We start from the raw sequence: 6,905 nt of genomic DNA on the forward strand, positions 1-6,905 counted from the left end.
CCGAGTGGCTGAAAAGGGTACCACAATCACAGGAGCAGCAACAAAAGCTTCGCTGGGGAACAATCAAATCTTAAACGTCATAAATTTTCATTTAGCATTCAGCGCCCCCGCTAACTGATACGCCACTGCGCTACTTGTAGAGCTTAGGACTGACGGCATTAGGAATTAGGGGTAGCAGCTTTAAATCTCATTTTTATGTTACGGCTTTCGATAAATAAGTTCATTTCAATAAATAGCGAATTAAGTTTAGAATAGAAAATGATCTTTATATGAAAATTTGAATACTAGTCTAATAAATTTAATTTACTTACCTACATGTTTTTACACAAAAATATTTTTATTCATGCCCGAGTTCTATTATTTATTAATCTTAAGTTAGCTCACATCTTCGTGTGTGCTAATAGTTTTATAAACATGACAGTTCTGACTTAGAATGTCTGCCACACCATGCGCATCAATCGTTTTTTGGGCGTGGCCAATACAGATTATATGTTTTAGTGTCACACGAAGTTGTGTCTCTACGGCAGGAGAGGGGGTCAGATCAATAGGGGAGCTGCGGCGGAATATCATTTATTTGTAAGGAATGTGTCATCTTGATAGCCGCCCAATCACGGCAGCTCCCTAAGGAATAATTTTCGAATAAAGCCTTTCTTACAGATCATGACATATCATCATCGCCTCGCTCACGCTTATAACATACCATTTTCTGGTGTGACAGGTCTGAACGGGATTGTATGGCGAACGATATGGTGATATAGGCCACACACAAAAAACGCTTTATGCGTATAGCGTAGTGTGACAGTACCATTATTTTCGTATAACTATGTTAGGTTTAGTGCTTATAAATCTGTTGTAATTAAATAGCTAGGCTTAGAGCAATTTTTTTCTGCCATATGCTTAAGTAATTAATTTTGAAGAATGTTTTTTCTGAGACATGATGATTCATTTTCTAAATTGTAAATATGTTGATATTATATACTCGTAGATTCAAACAAATGCACTGCTTAATTGTACAGTATTGCCCAATTTCTACAAATAATGTTGTTTGTAAATTATTACAAATTCTGAGAAAACTGTTTTTTTTCAATCTTGTAGTTGACGTGATCTCGACACTTTATCAACCTCATCGCGGCTATATATTTTCTTAATCGTCCTTTGTCCGCCAATTGTTTAAGTTCCCCTCGGCACTGTGGATTGTGGGTAGGAGTGGAGAGGGTGGGGGTTGGTACAGCCATAGAACATAAATACTTCCTGTCGCTCGCCCTCGGCTGACGTTTAACTCTTTCAGGGGAACTTGTTTAACTAATTAAGGTAAATGAGCTAGAAACAAGATTGTGATATTGTTTTGAATGGCGCTCATTGCGCGTGCCACCCGCTATCCGCTACCGCCAACCTCTCCGCTACCCGCGCCGCCAACTTCTGCCGCTAGCTAAACACGTTAGCTAAACAAGTGAGGGTTCGCCTACCGCCAATCCCGGATTTTTTATGACAAATCAAAAAATATTGTTCCATATTACTTCAACATTCATAAGAAAAAAATATTTCGCTAAAACAGTCTTCAAACTCGAGCAGTGCTGGGAAAGAACTACTTAAGTTAATAAAATGGAAATAAAATCACTGATTTTTTGTTTTTATTTCTACTGACCGGTTTTACCCTACTGCGGGCAGCTTCAGATCTAAAAACGTATTTCAATGGAAGGAATTTCACCACGAAGTAACGTTTAAAAAAACAACAAACTGGTCGAATTTCAATATATGTATGTACGAGTGTTGCGAAATTGTGGCTTGTTAATGTTAAAGAAATGTGTACGTGGCATATAAATCAAGAGTTTTATTTCGAGATTGATGAAATTCTGCCCACTTGACCTTCGAAATTAGAGGAAAATTATACCTTCATCTTTACGTGGCTTAGAAAAACTCTGCTTAAAGCCCGGGCAACGCTGGGGACTTCAACTAGTCAAAAATAAAAAATATAAACTTTATGTCCCTGTGGTTTTCTCACTAAAGTTGAAGTTTTAGGTAACGCGGGGGTTTCGGACATTTTTAAAATTTTTCATATACATAAATGCTGTTGCCTTGTGTATATTTAAGTAGAAATACGGGATTGAACCCGTACTTTTCCTGCACTTTAAAATAATTGCTGTTGCTTACTCCGTCTGCGAGTGAGATTTGAGACAAAGGGCATAAAGCTTAATATCTTGTTTTATATCTCCAGTAAATGCGGTTCAGCTAACATTTCATTTATCATTTAATTTTTACGACATATTGCAATTTTTCAGGGGGACCGGAGCTGTGATAAAAATGACTAAAACCGTTCTGCATAATGGGACCAGAAGATAACAAAGTTTCTCTTACAATTTGAAGCTTTTACTTGGGGTGGAGAATGGATTAGTTAATAATTACTCTTTTGCCTTCTTTTCTGGAGAGAAAACGCAAAAGGAAAGAAATCATACTGAGGTAGGTTTAGAAATTTGAAGAGATATGTTAAGGTATTTTTTTCATATTTGCAATCGTGAATTTACTTTACTATCAGAGGTTTTATATGGTCAGGGAAATCTTCTCGCTGCGGACACACAAATTACCAAAAGGACTGGCAATTAATGCAATCATTAGAGGAACAGAGTCACTACCAGGAAAATTATGTCACCTGCTCTGTATGTAAATTATGCAGTAAATATTTTGTGTAGCAATTATTTTATATAATAGTATGACAACGGTTCTCTACGTGGTGTTTTATAATGAGGAGTGTCAAAAAGGTTTGAGAAGGTGCTTTTTAAATATATATTTTATTTATTTATTTATTTATTAACGCCGATTATAGCGGCTTTTACAAAAGAATAACATTTTTTTTTACTTATTATAAATACAGAATATACATAGATAAGAAAAATATAAATACAAAATACATAAAAGAGAACAATAAAAATGGTTATTATAAATACAATGCGACAATGTGTATATATAAATATATAAACAATTAATTTACAATAAATCCCGGATAAACTAATACTTTAAAACTGTATTTGGTTATATTCAATCAGAGAAGCGCTGACATACAGTTTTAATTAAGTGGTGTTTGTATGAGGATAAACTAGCAATGTTTATAGATTCATCCAAAACATATTTATTACCAAGTACATGTAGGCGATTCATTATGGAATTGAGTTCAGCGTTAGATCCTGTATTGTTGCAGTGATAGGGTAATTTGAAACGAACTGATCGACTAGGTACACGGAAACATATTAGCGAAAGAAGTTCAGGGGAGTTCAACAGGTTGGTAACGATTTTAAATAAATAAAATAGGTCAAAACAAATTCTTCTTTCTTTTAATGTATCGAGTCCCAATAAATGTAACAGAGAGGGGTAATTAATGTTTTCGATGAGTATTCCCAATTTAAAATTAATATAACGTAAAAATTTATGTTGGACGCGCTCAAGGGAATTCTCATGTACACTGTAGTAAGGACTCCAAATGGTGGTGTTAAATTCTAGTTGGCTTCTAACAAGTGAAGTGTAAAGTAATTTGACAGTTTTTAAATTTTTAAAATCATTGAAATCCGTAAGACAAATCCTAACATTTGCATTGCTTTACTGGTTATATTATTAATATGTTTAATGAATGTTAATTTAGTGTCAAAGGTTATACCAAGGTCTCTTATTTCATCAACAGATAATAAGGTGTGATTATTGAGAAAGTAGGTGAACAACAATGGGTTTTTTTTTCTGTGGAATCTCATAAGTTGACATTTTTTTACATTAAGTGTTAATATGTTTTTAAGACACCAATCGTTAAAGCTATTAATATTAGATTGAAGTGTTAGACAGTCCTCTATATTGTCAATAATTCTATATATCTTCATATCATCAGCGAACATTAGAATGAGAACACGGGTGAATATGTTTGTTACGTCGTTAATGAATAAATTAAAAAGTATAGGACCAAGATGTGAACCCTGGGGTACGCCACTGGTAGCTTCGAACATGTAGGATAAGTGATCATTAATACAGACAGTTAACTGACGCCTAAGTAAGTAACTCTTAAACCAAGATAAAAGGTTTCCATTAATTCCGAGTTTCAAAAGTTTTTTAATGAGGATTTTATGACAGACCTTATCAAACGCCTTACTGAAGTCGGTATATATAGAATCAACTTGTTGTTTGTTGGCAAGTGCATTGGAAATAAAATTTTCATATAATGTTAGGTTAGTAAAAGTTGATCTGCCGGAGATAAAGCCGTGTTGACAAGTTGCGATACAAGAGTTTACAAAGAAGCTGATTTTCTTAAGAATCAATTTCTCAAAAAGTTTAGGTATAGACGATTGAATACAGATAGGCCGATAATTTTCAACAAAGGATTTATCACCACTTTCAAATATAGGAGTTAAGTAGCTAAGTTTCCATATTTTTGGAAAGTGTCCTGTGGAGAGTGACTTATTAAACAGTATATTAAGCGGAACAGATAAACTTTGGACACAATTCTTAAGTAAGATGGAAGGAATCTTATTAGGTCCCGAGCTTGTTTTAGGTTCAAGTGATTTAATACAGACTATAATGTCTTCAATATCAATGTGTATTTGCGATAAGTGTAAATTTAAATCCGTATTGAAGTAAGGAATTAAGTCATCTGGAATATAAGGTTCATACACGTCCTTAAAGTAATCAGCAAACATGTTAACAATTTCATAAATTTTACTGGAGCTATTTTGTCTGTAACGTATATTACCAGAAATACCAGCATCATTGTTTTTCATTGATTTTGTGTATTTCCAAAAGTATTTTACATCATGAAGTATCGTGTTCTCAACAGAATTAATGTAATTTTTATAACATCTTTTTGTCATTTTTTTGCAATCTCTTCTAATATTGTTGAATGCCATATAGTTGGGAATTGTTCTGTGTTCTTTATATTTTTTATGTGTTTCTTTTTTAATAACAATTAACTGAATTAATTCTTTGCTGAACCATATCGGATACTTTCGTACTTTATGATGAATTAGAGGAATTGTGTCGGAAACGATACTATTCAGTTGAGAGTAAAATAGTTCTACGCTATAGTTGAGATCACCTTCCTTGAGAACAGACCAATTTACTTTGTGAAGTGCATGATTAATGTCCTGGTAATTAGCATTAATGAAATTACGACTACAATTTTTAATTAGGGGGTCACACTCTATTGTAATAGGTAATAGTATTGTTAGTGGAGGGTGGTGATTATCAATTGGGTCAAAGGATTCGGCTAACTCATAGACTTTTATATCCTCATCAGTAGAGAAAATTAAATCAAGTGTCCGATTACTACAATTCGGCACATTGTTACATTGAAATAGACCTAAATAGTGCGACATGTCTAAGATTTCTCTCTCGCACGCCGTTAATGGTAAGTAATCCAAATCATTAAATTTACAATTAGGTAGGTTATAATCACCGCAAATAATAATATTGTGATTAGGGTGGTTAGATTTGAGTAGCTCGACATCTTCACAATGATTTTTATACATTATTATATTAGAATTTGGTGGAATATATACACATCCGATGATAGTTTTTTTGTATTTATCGTTTAACATTACAAAAATTTGCTCAACATCATTGTTTTTGTTTTTTAATAATTTCGATGAAATTTTTTTATTTACTGCTATCAGGACGCCTCCGCCTCTTGATTTGGAGCTGGTGTTCCGATTTCGGTCAACTCGGTAGATACTGTGGTTAGGTAGACCGAGCTCCGCTGAGTATATCGATGGTTGCAGCCAGGTCTCAGAGAGTATGATGATGTCCTGTGTGATGGTGGGTGCATTAGTTCTAAAGTCACTGAGTTTAGTCCGAAGTCCCCTGACGTTCTGGTAGAAGATGTAACGTGGCGCGGTTATAAGTTTTTTGGTATATTTGTTATAATTTTGGGTCTATTGTTGATATATTTGATGGTTAAATTATTTTCTCCCTTGCTTTTTCGATCCTCCAGCTCCTTCCACAAGTTTTGTACTTCTTGTCGTTGAAGCATTGTTAAGTCGTTCTTGGTCTTGATAATTACATTTCCATACGGTATTCCTTTTTTCTGTAGAACAGTTCTGGCTTGATATTTATCGGACAGTTCGACCTTGATGGGGCGTGTTTTATTAATGTCCTTCTTACCCAATCGATACACTTTAATTAGCGAGGTATCTACATTATCAACATTGTTAAGAATATTCTTGACATTATTCAGATCTTCGCTCATTGTTGCAGTTTGAGAATTGCCCGAGCTTTCAGGAACATTGAACATTATTACATTTTTAGATCGCGATTTTCTCTCGTCCATTTCGTTCAAAGTTTGGCAAATTCCTGTTAGTTGTTCCGTTTCGATGTTGGTAGTTGACAAATTTTTGGAATGATTAGGTGAAATGTTCCTGTAGGCATTCAATTCACCTTCAAGAAAACCAACTTTTGTGGAAACCAAACTAATATTGCCTAATAGCACTGAGAGTTGAGGCGTTAATTTACCCATTTGTTCTTTAGTAAATTTATTAGTGGGATCCATGATGATCGTATTTAAATCACGTATAATATTGTTTGCTAATGTGATGAATGCATATGTATCGCAGGAGTCCATGATAAAGTAGCTGGCGAGATAGGTTTAGCTGCCCTGACTTGTGTCGGCGGGAAGGAGTGAGTACTTGCGCTGACGGCTAGTACGGACACACACACAGTCACACTAGAGTAGTAAGTCGCGCTCGGTGGAATTAGGTACCAAATAGCGGTAATGGCGGATTATTTTTAATAAACTTAGGTTTTGAGTTAACACAACACGTATGTGGAGTAATGCACTACTTTCACTGCACTGTTACTAAATTAGCACTAGAGTAACGTATTACTTATGATCAGGATCAATTTAAATTAGTTATTTTTTTAATATTTTAGCAGGAGCTGAT

The sequence above is a fragment of the Hesperophylax consimilis genome, chromosome 1 (assembly GCF_061612785.1).
Source record: "Hesperophylax consimilis isolate HC1 chromosome 1, BYU_Hcon_1.0, whole genome shotgun sequence".
Lineage (NCBI taxonomy): Eukaryota > Metazoa > Arthropoda > Insecta > Trichoptera > Limnephilidae > Hesperophylax > Hesperophylax consimilis.